The sequence below is a fragment of the Lutra lutra genome, chromosome 7 (genome assembly GCF_902655055.1).
Source record: "Lutra lutra chromosome 7, mLutLut1.2, whole genome shotgun sequence".
NCBI classification, from domain to species: domain Eukaryota; kingdom Metazoa; phylum Chordata; class Mammalia; order Carnivora; family Mustelidae; genus Lutra; species Lutra lutra.
In genome coordinates, this window is record NC_062284.1 from 17,687,830 (window position 1) to 17,704,939 (window position 17,110).

Genomic DNA, 17,110 nt, shown 5'->3' on the forward strand with positions numbered 1-17,110 from the left:
CTCACCATAGCACATATCCTCCCCAGTGTCCATAACCTAGCCACCGCTTTCTTTTGCTTAGTGTTTTCTTGTTATATCTTCTTGTATCCTCTTCAGCCTTTCATTATTCTTATATTTAGGGCAGATCTCTTCTAAGACTTTAACTCTTTATCCCATCAGATAATCGTGGTCTTCTTGGGGCAGCTGGGGTGGGTGGCTCAGTCAGTTAAGTGTCTGACTCTTGCTTTTGGCTCAGGTCATGATCGCAGGGTCCTGGGATTGAGTTCCATATCCATGGGGCTTCCTGCTTAGCAGGGAGTCTGCTAAAGGATGATTCTCTCCCTCTGCCGTCCCTGCGTGCCTCTCCCTCCCCACGCCTGCTCTTTCTCTCTCACAAATAAATCTTTAAAAAAAAGAGTATCTTAAAATATCTTAAATTTAATTGCAGATATATATAAAACATATATATACCTGCATATGTTTTATATATATAAAACATATATATGTTCTCATATATGTTTTATATGAGAAAAAAAAATGAACCTTTTTTTTTCCCTCATTGGCTATCTTATTGATTTACATTTTTAAAATTATTTTTTTCTCTTCTAGTAATTTCTTCGTTGCGTATTGTTTTGCCTTTCTTTTAGTGGCTTGCCCTGGAAATTATAGCATATATTCTTACCTGTTACAAAATAACTGGTATAAGACACATTACTTCTTTTACCTCTTCCCTGATTTTAGAACCGTACAGCATACTTGGCTCTATTTATGCTTCCTGCTTATTGGATTTTTGTTACTATTCATTTTAATGTGATAAATTAATTAAAACTCAGTTTTATGCAGTCAGTATTCATGTATACACACACACACACACCCATAAATACACACGGATACTTTTCACTGCTTGTTCTTCCTTTATGTTTCTATACGGGATTAGTTTCTTCCTGAAGAACCTTCCTTTGTTATTTCCTTCAGTGTAAGTCTTCGATTATTTTTATCTGAATGTTTTCATCCGAGTTTTAAAAACTGCTTTACTGAGATTAAAATTCACATGTCTGGGGCGCCTGGGTGGCTCAGTGGGTTAAAGCCTCTGCCTTCAGCTCAGGTCATGATCCCAGGGTCCTGGGATCGAGCCCCGCATCGGGCTCTCTGCTCAGCAGGGAGCCTGCTTCTCCCCTCTCTCTCTCTGTCTGCCTCTCTGCCTGCTTGTCATCTCTGTCAAATAAATAAATAAAATCTTTAAAAAAAAAATAAATAAATAAAAATAAAATTCACATGTCCTACAATTTACCCATTTGAAATGAAAATGTACTGTTTAGTGGGGTTGTGTTGTTTTGTTTGATTTTTGGTATATTCAGAGTTGTGCAACCATCACCACGATTTTCTTCTAGAACAGTTTTATAAGGAACTTATTTATTTATTTGAGAGAGAGAGAGAAGGGAGGAGCAGGGGGGCGGGGAGGAAGAAAAAATCTGAAGCAGACTCCACGCGGAGTGTCTCAGACCCACACTCTGTGAGATCATGACCTGAGCTGAAATCAAGAGTCAGATGCTTAACCAACTGAGTCACCCAGGTGCCCCCTTCCAGAACATTTTTATTACCCCTAAAAGAAACCCCATACTTGTTAGCAGTCACTCTCCATTCCCCTCCCCCCATATACATCTAGCCATAGGAAACCACTAGCCTGTTCTCTGTTTGTATAAATTTGCTTATTCTGGATATTTCATAAAAGTCACATCATATACTGTGTGATCTTCTGTGACTGTCTTTTTTTGCTTAACATAGTATTTTTTTTGGTTCATCAATTTTGTAGGATGTGCTAGTACTTCATTCTTCATTGTGACTGAATAATATTTCATTGTATGAATATACTACACTTTGTTTATCTGTGGATGAACATTTGGTTGTTTCCATTTGCTGGCTATGTGCATTCATGTGCACACTTTTGTGTAAACATGTATTTTCATTTTTCTTGGATATACCTAGGTGTGGAATTGCTGGGTCATGTGATAACTCTAAAGTTTAACATTTTGAGGAACTGCCAGACTGTCAAAGTTGTCTGTTTCATTTTGGTTTCCAGCAGCATTATATGAAGGTTCCTTTGCCAACACTTGTTTACCTTTTTGATTTTCATCACTTTAATCATTTCTTTGGAGGAATCAGCTTTCAATATTTCTTTTCCTGTTTTTGAAGATAATGTGTGTGTATATGTGTGTGTGCCACCCCCCCATTACTTGTAAGATTTTTACATTTTCATTCGTAGTAAATTTTTTGATTATGATGTTTTCAAATATTGCTTATGTTCATGCTATTCTTCTCTGGGATTCCAATTACATGTGACTTAGTGCTTTTGAGTATATCTCATATTATTTCTTACGCTTTTTTCTTCTGTAATTTTATTCTTTTCTGTCTGTCCTTCCATTTGAATGTTTTATAGTGAGTGACCTGTTTTCTAGTACTGTTTTCTGTGTTCTAGTAATCCTTTTCTTGGTTTTTAAAAATTAGCTGATAAAACACCTTCTAACTTACTAATTTCTGGTAATATATTTTCCTTCTTTTTATTTTTTTAAGATTATTTATTTATTTATTTGACAGAGAGAGAGAGAGAGAGATCACAAGTAGGCATAGAGGCAGGCAGAGAGACAAGGGGAAGCAGGCTCCCCGCCGAGCAGAGAGCCCGACGCGGGCCTCAATCCCAGGACCCTGGGATCATGACCCAAGCCGAAGGCAGAGGCTTTAACCCACTGAGCCACCCAGGTGCCCCGGTAGTATATTTTCAAATATAAAATTTCTTTTTAATTTTTATTTTTTAGATTTCAGTTCTCTGGTGAAATTGTCTATCTTTCACATATTCTTTCCACTATTTTTTGGAAAATACTAATCGTAAAGTTTTTGTCTGCTAATTGCTCTATTGGATTACCTGTAGGTTCATATCTGATCCCTTTTTTCTTTCTGTTTTTGATTATATGGTCATTCTTTTGACATGTCTTACGGTTTTTACCAGACATTGTATGTTAAAGATACTATACATATTCCATGTTATGGTACTTTCCCGCAGAAATGGTTTACTCCTTCCTGTTACCATTGAAATGATCATTCCTATTGAATAGCTTAGGCCAACTAGGGATTGACCTGAGAAGGGATGCTAGGTTGTAGTTTTGGTGAAGATTTTCGTTGCCCTTTAAGGAGGCTACTTTCAGGAGTAGCCTTTCAAAGCTTTCAACACTGATCCCACTGTGTTCTTGGGGCCCAGTCCTTGGAACATCTCTCAAATTTCTTGTTTTCTTAGCGTAGGAAGAATACAGAAAACACTTTGAGGCTTTCTGCTTTTCTTTTCTTTTTAACCCTACCTCATTCAGCCTCAGAGTGACCACCTTAGTTTTTGCTCCTCCCTTCTCACTAGTTTATTGACCCCTGGAGTTTTCAGTTTTCAGCTCCCAGGATAAGAGCTCTTTATTAGCAGCAACCCATTGTCCGAACAAAGGCTAGATTCTTCATCTCCCTATACCCAGAATCTGTAAAGGGCTACAAGGGAGAAAAACAGCTGCAGAAGACCATTTCACATCTGTCAGGTTCTCACCCCTCTAGAGTCTTGGCAACTCAAGTCCTTTTTCCTTCAGGAGCTTTCCAGTGTCTTTTGTTGTATTTTATCCTGTTTTTCTGGTTGATGTCAGTGGGTTATTTAGTCTTCCATCAGTTACTTCATCTTACCTAGAAGCAGGTTTGTCAATTTCTTTCTACATTTTATTAGTTTAATACATGCTATTTTATGTATTTTGAGACTACCATTAGGCTCATACATATTTAGAATTATTTTACCTTCTTGGTGAATTTTTCAGTATATATTGATCTTCTCTGTTCTCAGTGAGACTTCCAGTTTTAAGTCTACCTCATCTTACTTTAACATAGCTATACCTTTCTTACAGCTAGTGTTTTCTCAGTAGGTCTAGCTCTCTACATTTACTTTCAACCTTACTATGTCCTTAATGCTTTTAAGTATATGTTTTATAAATAGTATATGGCTGGATTTTGCTTTTTAATCTAGTCTGATAGTATCTCTTGACTTGCCAGTTTACTTGGATTTTATTCTTTGTTATTGTTTGTATATTTGCACTATTTTATACCATCTTACTGATTACAATTTGTTTGAGGGCCTCAGGCATTAAAAAATGTCATAATCATATCACTCCTTGTATCCTTAAAGGGGATATCAGAGGGGGAGACAAACCATGAGAGACTGTGAACTCTGAGAAACGCACGTTTTGGAGGGGAGGAGGTTGGGGGGATGGGTGAGGTTGGTGGTGGGTATTAAGGAGGGCATGTATTGCATGGAGCACTGCGTGTGGTGCATAAACAACGAATTTTGGAACACTGAAAAGAAATAAAATAAAATGGGGGGGAGGGAAAGAACTCTTCAGATTCAGCTTTACACAGAGTCCCCTACAGAAAAGAGCACTGGAAGAAGATACTTTATCTAGATGGAAATCTACCAACCTGGGGGGGGGGGGTTGGTTTGTATTTTGTTTTGTTTTGTTTTAAGATTTATTTAGAGAGAAGGCATGAGTTGGGGAAGGGGCAGAGGGAGAGAATCTTTCAAGCAGACTCCTCTCTGAGTGAGGAGCCCAACGCAGGGCTTGATCCCACAACCCTTGAGATCAGGGCCTGAGCTAAAACCATGAGTCAGATGCTCAACCAGCTGAGCCACCCAGGTTCCCTAACCTTGGCGGTTTTAAGAATGGTTGGGAAGCCAATGCCAGAGGTTAGTCAGTCCCTACCAATGTTTTTCAGACTCTTATGCAAACCAGTGCTTCTGTGATGCTCTGATGTTAATCCCTCTTATGAGGTGGCAGGTTTTAGGTGTCCCAGGAATGAAGATGAGAAGCATAAGCTGAACTGAAACTGCTCTTTTTATTTTATTTTATGTTATTTTATTTTGTTTCGTTTTATTTTTTAAGTAGGCTTCCATGTCCAGTAGGGATCCCAATGTGGGACTTGAATTCATGACCTGAGCTCAAGACATCCCTCACATTCAGAGTTAGATGCTTAACCAACTGAGTCACCCAGGCACCCCAAAACTGCTTTTTATCTTTTTTAAATTTTTAATTTTTTAAAAGATCTTATTTATTTGCCAGAGAGAAAGAGCGAGCGAGCGAGCACACACAAGCAGAGGGAGCAGCAGGCCGAGGGTGAAGTAGGCTCTCCACTGAGCAAGGAGCCAGATGCAAGACTCTATCCAAGACCCCAGGATCATGACCTGGGCTGAAGGCAGACGCTTAACCAACTGAGCCACCCAGGTGCCCCACCACTGGTTTAATTCTAAGGGAGGTAGATCCTGTGTCAACATCTTGTCAGAAATCTCAATTTGCTATTTTTTAATTTTGTTAAAATTAATAGTCGTATTCTATTCTGTGATCTTAATTTCCAGTATTTTAGTCATAGTTCTGAATTGAAAGGATTCATTGATTATCAGTTGTTCTCTACTGTGGTTCTTGCTTCCTTTTGTTGTAATCTGTTTCATGGTTTATGGATTAATTTAGAGAATTTTTTAGCACCACTCAGTGCCATGTGGCATTTTAGAAGCTGACTGAATATGCAGCATTGAACAAAACTGAAAAAAATCCCAGTCTTTCTCAATTTATATTTTACTTAGATGACTAGGTTTTTTTCGGCAAGTAGTTTTATTTTGTTTTGTTTTTCTTCCAAGAAGGGCTTGTGGGTGCTATATTTCCTTAGTATTTTTTTTTAAAGATTTTATTTATTTGACAGAGACCACAAGTAGGCAGAGAGGCAGGCAGAGGGGGGGGGGAAGCAGTCTCCCTGCTGAGCAGAGAGCCCGACGTGGGGCTCCATCCCAGGACCCTGAGACAATGACCTGAGCCGAAGGCAGAGGCTTTAACCCACTGAGCCACCCAGGCGCCCCTCCTTAGTATTTTTATGTTTGAAAATGTTTGTTGCTTTGTACTTGAAGTATGGCTTGGCTAGGTGTAACAGTCTAAGACCCCATTCCTTTTCCCTAGAACATTGCAAAGGTTATTTCAAGGCATTCTGGCTTTCAGTTTTTCAAGCATCAGACTGAGTGTATTTTTCTTTTCACCAACAAGTGACTTGACATTCAGTAACTTAACCAGAATATGACATGAGTTTGATTACTTAACGTGTGTGTGTGTGTGTGTGTGTGTGTGTAAAGTTTGTGACTTTTCAGTATTGTTTGTTTTTTTTTTTTAATTTTTAATTTTTTTCATTTGGTGTGGCTATACTTTTTTTTTTTTTTTTTTTTTTAATTTTAATTCCAGTGTAGTTAACATGTTGTATTAGTTTCAGGTGTACAATATAGTGATTCAGAGTCCCATATATTACTCAGAGTGCATCAAGGTAAGTGTACTCTTAATCCCCTTCACCTATTTCACCCATCCCCCACTCCACCTCCCCTCTGGTAACCTACTGTTCTCTAAGTTGAGAATCTGTGTTTTTGGTTTCTCTTTTTTTCTTTATTCATTTGTTTTGTTTCTTAAATTCCACACATGAGTGAAAGCATATGGTATTTGTCTTTGCCTGACTGGCTTATTTTGTTTAGCAGTATACTCTCTAGATGCATCCACGTTGGTGCAAATGGCAAGATTTCATTCTTTTTTATGGTTGAATAATATTCTATTTATATATAACACATCTCCTTTATTCTGCAATCTATAGATACTTGGAGTGCTTCCATATCTTGTAACTAATGCTGCAGTAAATATAAGGGTACATATATCCCTTTGAATTAGTGTTTTTGTATTCTTTGGGTAAATACCCGGTACTGTGATTACTGGATTGTAGGGTAGTTCTATTTTTAGTTTTTTGAGGACTCTCCATGCTGTTCCACGGTGGCTGCACCAGTTTGCATTCCCACCAAGAGTGCACAAGGGTTCTTTTTTTCCCACATCTTCTCCAGTGCTTGTTGTTTCTTGCATTTTTTTATTTTAGCCATTCTGATAGGTGTGACATGATTATCTTATTGTGGTTTTGATTTGCATTCCTGTGATGATGAGTGTTTTCAAGTGTCTGTCGGCCGTCTCAAAGTGTTTTTTGGAGAAATGTCTGTTCATATCTTCTTCTATTTTTTAATTGGGTTATTTGTTTTTTTGGGTATTGAGCTGTGTAAGTTCTTTATATTTTTTAGATAATTCCCCTCGATTGGGTATGTCATATGCAAATATCTTTTCCCATTCCCTAGGTTGTTTTTCAGTTTTGTCACTTGTTTCCTTTGCTGTGCAGAAGATTTTATTTCAATGTAGTCACAAGAGTTTCATTTTGCTTTTATTTCTCTTACCTCAGAAGACATGTCTAGAAGAATATTGCTATGACCAGTGTCAGCAAAGGCTACATGCAAAAGAGTGAAACTAAACCACTTTCTTAGACTATACACAAGAATAAACTCAAAATGGATTAAGGATTTAAAATGTGAGATGTGAAACAAAAAAAAAAATCCCAGAAAAGAACACAGGCAGAAATTTCTCTGATGTTGTTTTATTTTTAAACAAATATTTTTTCTTTCCAGTTGTGTGCTTTTTTAGTATACTTTCTTTTGACCATACCCGATGTCTTTATTCATACTAATTTTTTGTTGTTGTTGTTTTGATCCTTTGAATTTCCTTATTGTGGCTTTAATCTCTGTTATGATTTCTTTTTTTCCTGGTTCTTTTCTGAGTGATACTTTTTAGGTCACTATATTATATTATGTCTTTGGTAATGGTATTAGGTACAAGTTAACAAAAGAAGCTTTTTTTTTCCGCCCTAAAGATTTTATTTATTTATTTGAGAGAGAAAGAGCAAGAGCCAGAGGGAGGGGAGAAGGACAAGCCGACTCCCTACTGAGGTTTCTCTAGCCTAATTTTATGTTATGTTATCTGTTTCACATGAAATACATGAGCTGAAATGTAGCTGTATTGCAACATTACTAATTAACAGTATACCAATTAGGAGACTGACTAATACCCACTTTTAGATGTCTTAGAAAACTGATGTCTAGAAGGAAATCTCTATATGACAACCAAAAATTTCTTAACTGCAAACTCTGAAGTAGAGACAAAATGTAGAGACTCTAAAGGCTCATTTTCTTCCTTTGTATCTTGTTATTTTGTTACAATCTAGTATCTTGGGCAGAATGGTTTTTATCTTAAACTGTAATCATTATCTTTTCATTCTTTCTGTTGTTGTCCCCCCCTACCTGAATTCCATTTCCTTTTTGTTTGCTTCCAAAATCTGTTTGTAAAAACAAATATTTCAGCAGATGTTGAGATTTTTTTTAAATGTAACTTGTAATTTGTGTTTCATACTGAGAATTAAAATATCAGCTATAAGCCAGTATTCAAAAATAGTTCATAAAAAGTATTTTGGATGTGTGGCCACCTTTCATATAAGTAAGTGCCATAAGCAGGCTGAATTGCTTTGGCTCATTAAATTTTCTCGTCACGTGAAAGTTTAATTTAAAAAAAAAAACACAAAAAAACTTTCAACCCTATTTTCAGTCAGTCCACTAAAATACGGCTAATTTTTCTGGTCATATAATATGTGGCACTTTATACTTGGTGTACTGTGAAATATAAAGAAAATACAAGGCCTTAAGTATTTAAGGAGATGGATCTCTATAAAGTTAGGAGAATAAAGTAATTAAGTGCTAAGAGGTATAGATGTTAAATGCATCTGATGTTACCAAAAGGAAGAAAACAGACATCTTGCCTAAATTTACTGAAAACTATTAAATCATGTTACATTTTAATTTTATCATGCTACATAGGAAATTTATTGAAAAATAAGGAGTATCTTTCATTTGTACAGTGAAATTCATTTTTATTGTTGCTTCTCTTTTACATGTATAGATTATATTTGTAATATAATAGTATAGTCACTTAATTTTATATCTGTGGGAAAAACTTTGTAGTAGAAACAATTACTTTTAATCATATTAAAGATCCTCAGCTTCTTCAATAACTAATGATTGATTATACGTGTAGGTCGGTAATGAGACAAAGTTCATGGAAGGAAAAGCATATCATAGTTGTTGGTGAGGAGAGAAAATGCCGCAGTTAACATTGTTTCACAGTTCTAAAGACTATTTAAAGGTACACTTACAGACTTTTTTTTTTTAACCCATTTTTTTTTAAAGATTTTATTTATTTATTTAACAGAGAGAGATCACAAGTAGATGGAAAGGCAGGAAGAGAGGAGGAAGCAGGCTCCCTGCTGAGGGGAGCCCAGTGCAGGGCTTGATCCCAGGACCCTGAGATCATGACCTGAGCCGAAGGCAGAGGCTCAACCCACTGAGCCACTAGGCACCCCCCCCTTTTTTTTTTAACCATTTTAAAAATAGACGTTATTTTTAGAGCAGTTTTAGATTCACAGCAACATCAAGGAGAAAGTTTGCATATACTTTGTGCTCCCACAGATGCACAGTTCCCCGACTACCATATCCCACATCAGAGTATGGTACATTTTTTTAAACTGTTAAAGCTACATTGAACATCATCATCGCCCAAGGTCCATGGTTTACTTTGGGGCTCATCCTCAGTGTTGTACAGTCTCTGGGGTTTTGACGGATGTATAATGACGTGTATTCACCATTATAATATCATGCAGAATAGTTTCACTGCCCTAAAAATCCTCCTTCTTGCTAACCCCTGAAAACCCCTTACCTCTTTATTGACCATAGTTTTGCCTTTTCCCAAATTTCCTGGGATTTTTGCGAATTAAATTTTCCCAAATTAAATCATATAGTGTGTAGCCTTTTCAAATTGTTTTCTTCCATTAGTAATAATACATTTAAGGTTCCTACATGTCATTTCATGGCGTGATTGTTTATTTCTTCTTAGAGTTGAATAATATTCCATTTTCTGGATGTACCACAGTTTGTTTATCCATTCACCTACTGAAGGAAATCTTGGCTGCTTCCACCTTTATGGCATTTATGAATGTAGTTGCTGTAAACATCCACTCACAGGTTTTCATGTCGGCAGAAGTTTTCAGCTCATTTGGGTAAATACCAGAGTGGGATTGCTGGTATCTGGTAAGAGTATGTTTAGTTTTGTAAGAAACTGACAATCTGTCTTTCAGAGTGGCTGTACCATTTTGTAGGTCCACCATCAATGAATGAGTGTTCTTGGATTTCCACATCTTTGCCAGAATTTAGTGTTGTTGGTGTCTTTGATTTTTGCCATTTTAGTAAGGAATGCTGTAGTATCTCATTGTCACATTTGCAATTCCTTAATGCCACGTATGTTGGGCATCTTTTCATATGCTTTTATACCATTGTATAATCCTTTTCATTGAGGGATCTATTCACATCTTTTACCCTTTTATTTTATTTTATTTTAGAGAAGGAGAGGGTATGGGGGAGGGGAAAGGGAGAGAGAATCTTAAGCGCCCCATGCCCAGCTTGGAGCCAGACATGGGGCTTGATTTCAACCTTTAGATCATGACCTGAGCTGAAATCTGGAGTCAGATGCTTAACCCACTGAGCCACCCAGGTGCCCCCCCCCTTTTGCCCATTTTAAAATTGGATTGTTTTTAAATGTTGAACCAGCCATACATACCTGGGCTAAATCCCACTTGGTTGATATGTGTGTGTATATATATACACACATATGTGTATGTGTGTCATGTGTGTGTGTGTATGTATATAATATAATATGTGTGTGTATATACACACACATATTTATTGGATTCTGTTAATATTATGTTGAGTGTTTTTATATCTATGTTCATAAGAAATATTGGCCTGTAGTTTTATTTTCTTGTTCGTCTATGTGGTTTTGGTATTTAAGGTAGTCTTGGTCCCTTATAGGTACCATAGGATAAGTTATATCCTCATAGGATAAGTTAGGAAGTATTCCCTCCGCTTCTGTCTTCTGGAAGAGATTGTAAAATGTTGATATAATTCCTTAAATGTTTGATAGAATTCACCAGTGAATCCATCTGGGGCTGATGCTTTCAATTTTCAAAGGTTGTTTACTATTGATTGAGTAATAGATGATCTGAATAGGCTTGTATTGATTTCTCCTTGTTTGAGTTTTGGCACATTGTGGCTTCCAAGGAACTGGCCTATTTTATCTAGTTCATCAAATTTGTAGGCATAGAGTTGTTCATATTCCTCTGTTATCTTTTTAATGTCAGTGGGATTTGTAGTTGAGTTGTAATGTCAGTTTTTCATTTCTAGTATTAGTAATTTGTGTCTTTTTTCTTAGTTAGCCTGGCTAGAGGTTTATGAATCACCCTGGCCCCAGAGAATCAGTATTTGGTCTTGTTTATTTTTCCCTTTTGATTCCTTATTTTCAACTTAAGTGATTTCTGTTCTAATTCTTATTGTTTCTTCTCCTTCCTTTGGGTTTAATTTTAATCTGATTTCTTAAGCTTAGATTTTTGATTTTAGATCTTTCTTCTTTCTTAGTTTATGTATCTGATACTATTTTCCCACTAAGCATTGCTTTCACTCTCAGTATCTGAGTTGTATTTTTATTTTTATTTTTATTTAGTTCAAAATAACTTTAATTTCTCTTGAGATTTCTTCTCTGACCTCTATGTTATTTAGAAGTATGCTGCTGGGTGTTATATGCAAGTAATGATGTACTATAAGTTGGCTCATTGAATTTAAATGAAAAATAAATTAAAAAATAAAACCACACAAAAAAATAGAAGTATGTTGTTTAAATATTTTGATATTTTCCAACCAATTTTCTGTTACTGATTTATTTAATTTCATTGTCATCTGAAAACCTATACTTTGTGATTTCTATTCTTATAACTTTGTTGAGTTATTTTATGGCCCAGAATGTGGTCTGTCTTATTGAATATTTCATGTGAGCTTGACAATAATGTGTATTCTTCTGTTATTTGATGAATTTGATGTCAGTTATATTCAATTGCTTGATGATGCTGTTGAGTTCAGTTATGCCCTTACTGATTTTTCTGTCTCTTGGAACCGATATTCAACATTTCTGATAGAAATGTAGTAAATAAAATGCAGTCTAATTTAATAGCTTTCACTAAATTTACGCAAGATGTCTTGTTTTCTTCTTGTTGGTTACATCAAATCCATTTAATATCTATATGTCTTATGTTGAAGTCTCCTCCTATAATAGTAAATTTCTCTGTATTTCCTTGAAGTTTTAACACTTTGTCTCATATATTATGATGCTTTGTTATTAGGTTCATATGCTTTAAGGATTGTTATGTCTTCACAAGGATTGACTCCTTTATTGTTTTTTAATGCCCTTCTTCATTTGTGATAATTTTCCTTGCTCTGAAGATTGCTCTGCTGGAAATTAATGTAGCTATGTTAGTTTTGATTGGTATTATAGCAAAGTATATCTTTCTCTACTTTTAATCTTTTATGTGTCCTTTATTTTAAGTGGGTTTTTTTGTAGACAGAATATAATTGAGTATTGTTTTTGATACATGGACAATCTGGTTTTTAATTGGTGTATTTAGACCATAGACTTTTACAGTGATTGGTGATACAGTTAGATTAATAACTGCCATATTTGTGTTCTAATGGTTGCTCTAATTCTTTATTCCTCTTTTTGTTTATGGTCTTTTTTTGCTTTCTGTGGTTTTAGTTGAGTATATGCTTCCATTTTCTCTCCTTCCTTAGCAGATCAGTTATACTTCACTTTTTATTTTTATTTTTTAGTGTTTGCCCTAGAGTTTGCAGTATAAATCTACTTTCAGATAAACACTTCACAGTTATAGCTTTACAGGTAGTACAATAACCTTATAATCAAGTATTCCTAATTCCTCCCTTCCATTCCTTGTGTCATTGCTGTAATTCATTCCATTAGTATTTTGTTGCTATTATTATTTGAACAGACTGTTATCTGTTATGTCAATTAAGAAAAAAGAAAAGCTTTTGTGTTCCCTTATTACTTTTTTGATGTTCTTTATCTACATGAGTTTTTGTTCTGTAAGAGTTTCCTTCTTTTTGAACAATTTCTTTTGACATTTCTTGCAAGGCAGATCTATAGACCATGAATTCCCTCAATTTTGTTTGAGAGGGTCTTTGTTTTTTTTTAAAGTATAATTTCCCAAGATAAAGAATTTTGGATTGGTGGATTTTTCTCCCCTTAATACTGTATATATCACTCCACTGTCTTATTTCTTATATTGTTTCTGAGGAGAAATTGCGTATAATTCTTTATTTGTACTTTTGTAGGTAAGGTGTTTCACCCACCCTCCCAGCTTCTTTCAAGATTTTTTATTTTCTATAGTTTATATCGACTATACTTAGATGTAGTTTTTTGTTTTTTGTGGGGGGCGGGGCAGGGATTGTTGCATTTCTTCCTTGAGCTGTGGTTTGCTGTCTGACATTAATTTGGGGAAAATTCTCAGATGTTACTGCTTCAAATGTTTCTTAGTTTCATTTTCTTCCCCTTCTGGTATTCATGTTATGCATATGTTATACTTTTTTAGTTGTCCCACAGTTCTTGGATATTCCATTCTATTTTTTTCAGTCTTTGGTCTTTTTGATTTTCAATTTTGGAAGTTTCTGTTGACATGTACCTTAGCTTAGAGTTCCTTATCAGTTTGCAGCCTGCTAATGAGCCCATCAAAGACTTTCTTCATTTCTCTTAGAGTGTTTTTTATCATCAGCATTAAAAAAAAAAAGTTTTTTAGAAGTTCTGTCTTTCTAGTTATGTTACCCACGTATATTGTCTGCTTTTCCTCCATTAGACTCCCTTAGCATGTTAATTAGAGTTATTTTGTATTGCTGGTCTGATCAACATTTTTGCTATATATGAGTAGTTTTGATGCTTCCCTTTTCTCTTCAAACTGTGTTTTTTTGCCATGAAGTTTGCCTTGTAAATTTTTTTGAACCAGGCATGATGTACTGGGAAAAGGAACTGCAATAAGAAGGCCTTTAGTAATTTGGTGGTATGGTATGGGGAGAGGGGAAGTGTTCTGTAGTCTTCTGATTAGTTCTCAGTCTTTTAGTGAACCTGTTCCTGTGGCCTGTAAACTTTATACCTGTGTCTCAATCCCTGCCCCCCATCTTTAGGTGGGACAGAATGGATAGAGGGGTTTAAAGGTGAATATTTCCCTTTGCTCATTTTAAAGGCTTGAGGGAGCTGGAGCTGGATACTTCCTTTTCCCTAGGTTACTTGGGCTCTGCTGTCATAACAATAGTTTGTCTTGAAGACAGGCCTTGTAAAGAACAGAATGTTCTGATGTATTTCAAAATGACCACTTTTCCCATTTACCCTGCTTAGAAGCACAGAGGGATTTTTCACTGATCTTTACTGTGAGAACATGACAGGCATAAAACTCACAAAAGTGTATACATGCACCCCAAAGCCTGCCCCCCTGCCCAGGAGTTTTTAACTTTTATATTTGTCTTCTCTGAGACTTCAGGAATTCCTCAATTACAGTTTGGGTTTTTTACCTTGGTATTTCTTTTTGTGATAGTTTCTGCTGTGGCTCTGGTAATTTATGATTTTCTGTATCTGCCCATTTGTGTCCAATTTGGAGAGCAGAAATTACTCCGTGACCTCAGTACTGAGGGATCTAACAGGGTTGTTGATGTTCAGTTTGCTCAGTTTGTTTACACAAATAACATGGAGGCTAAATAACATGCTGGGTCAACCAACAAATCAAAGAGGAAATGAATGAAAAAATACATGGAAATAAATGAAAATGAAAGTACAATGGTCCAAAATCTTTAGGATTCAGCGAAAGCTGTTCTGAGAGGGAAGTTTATAGCAATTCAGGACTACCTGAAGAAACAAGAAAAATGCCAAATAAACAACCTAACCTTACCCCTAAAAGAGGTAGGGGGAAAATAAGAGAACAACGCAGTAGAAGGAAGGAAATAATCTAGCACAGAAAGAAATAAAATAGAGACTTAAAACAAAACCAAGAAAGATTAATGAAACCAGGAGCTGGCTCTTTGAAGAGAGCAACAAAATTGATAACCCTTTAGCCAGACTCATGAAGAAAAAAGGAGAATAATCAAATAAATGAAATCAGAAATGAAGGAAGAGAAATAACAACTAACACCTGAAAAATACAAAAGATTATAAGAGAATATTATGAAAAATGGTATGCCAACAAATTGGAAAACCTATAAGAAATAATTAAATTTCTAGAAACATACAACCTACCCAAACTGGAACAGGAAGAAATTAAAAAAAAAAAAAAAAAAAAAACCTGAACAGAATGATTACTACAATGAAATTAAATCAGTAATCAGAAACTCCCAACAGATAAAAACACAGGATCAGATGGCTTCACAGGTGAATTCTACAAAAGATTTAAAGAGTTAATACTTATCATTTTCAGAGTATTTTTTAAAAATAGAAGAGGAGAGAAGGCTTCCAAATTCGTGCTATGAAGCCGACATTACCCTGATAGCCAAAACCAAATAAAGACACTACAAAGAAAGAAAAATAACAGGCCAATATCTCTGAATGAACATAGATGCAAAAATTCCTCAACAAGAAGACATTAGCAAACTGAATCCAACAATACATTTTAAAAAATCATTTACCATGATGAAGTGAGATTTATTTCAGGGATGCAAGAGTGTTTTGTATGGGTCATTATTCACAAATCAGTTACTGTGACATATCACATTAATAAGAGAATGGTGAAAACCATCTGATTATCTCAATAGATGCAGAAAAAGCATTCGGCAAAGTACAACACCCATTCATGATACAAACTCTCAACAAACTAGGTCTAGAGGGATCATACCTCAACATAATAAAGGCAGTATATGAAAAACTCATATCTAACCTCTTACTCAATGGTGAAAACCAGAGTTTTCCCTGTAAGGCCAGGAATAAGACAGGGATGTCCATTCTCACCACTTTTATTCAAAAAGACATCTAAATTGGTAAGGAAGAGGTAAAGCTGTCACTCTTTGCAGATGGCATGGTGTACTGTATGTAGAAAACCCTAAAGACTCCACTAAAGAAACTCCAGGAACTGATAAATTCAGTCAAGTCCTAGGGTACAAGATTAATATACAGAAACCTGTTATATTTGTTTACATAATAATGAAGTAGTAGAAAGATAAAGAATACAGTCGCACTTAAAATTACACCAAAAATAATAAAATACTTAGGAATAAACTCAACCAAGGAAGGGAAAGATTTCTACTTTGCAAACCATAAAACACTGATGAAAGAAATTAAAAGTTACCCAAACAAATGTAACGATATTTGTTTATGGATTGGAGGAACAAAACTTTTTCAAAAGTCCATACTACCAAAAGTAATCTAGAGATTTAATGCAATCCTTTTCAAAATACCAACATTTTTCACAGACCAGAACAAATAATCTTGTAATTTGTATGGAACCACAAAAGACACCAAAGAGCCAAAGCAGTCTTGAGAAAGAGCAGCAAAGCTGGAGATATCCCAGTTCCAGATTTCAAGATACACTGCAAAGCTGTAGTAATAAAAAACTGTGCTATTGGCACTAAAATAGACATATAGATCAATGGAACAGAATAGAGAGTCCAGAAAGAAACCCATGCTTATACGGTCAATCTGCAGTAAGAGAGGCAAGAATATACAGTGGGGAGAAGACAGTCTCTTCAACAGATGGTGCTGGGAAAGCTGGACAGCTACATGCAAAAGAATAAAACTGGGCCACTGTCTGAGAACATACACAAAATTAAAATGGATTAAAGATCTAAATGTGAGACTCAAACTCATAAAATTCCTAAAAGAAAATACAGGCACTAATTTCTTTGAAATCAATTGTAGAAACAGTTTTCTAGATGTCTCCTAAGGGAAGGGAAACAAAAGTAAAAAATAAGCTATTGGGACTGCATCAAAATAAAAAGCTTTTGCATAGCAAAGGAAACTATGAACAAAACAACAAGGCAACCCACTGAATGGGAGAAGATATTTGTAAATGATATATCCAACAGGGGGTTCATATCCAAAATATATAAAGAACTTATACAAATCAATACTATAATAAAACAAACAAGCAATCTGATTAAAACATGAGGCAAAGGACCTGAATAGACATTTTTCCAAAGAAGACCTCCAGATGGCCAGTGGACACATGAACAACATCGCTAATCATCAGGATAATGCAAATCAAAACCACAACGAGAGATCACCTTAATAACCTGTCAGAATGGCTAGAA

The 17,110-nt window shown here is 35.5% G+C and overlaps 1 protein-coding gene across 10 annotated transcripts in view; it reads left to right on the forward strand.

Moving 5' to 3' along the window:
- The window catches only part of MEF2A (myocyte enhancer factor 2A), a 161,256-nt gene that overhangs the window by 71,746 nt on the left and 72,400 nt on the right, over window positions 1-17,110 (forward strand). Inside the window, exon 1 of one of the 10 annotated variants that reach the window (XM_047739148.1) lies at window positions 5,222-5,273. The exons of the other annotated variants lie outside the window; for them this stretch is intronic. The gene's annotated coding sequence lies outside the window, so the exon portion shown is untranslated. Of the gene's footprint in view, window positions 1-5,221; window positions 5,274-17,110 lie in introns of those variants that run through there. 10 annotated transcript variants of the gene reach the window in all.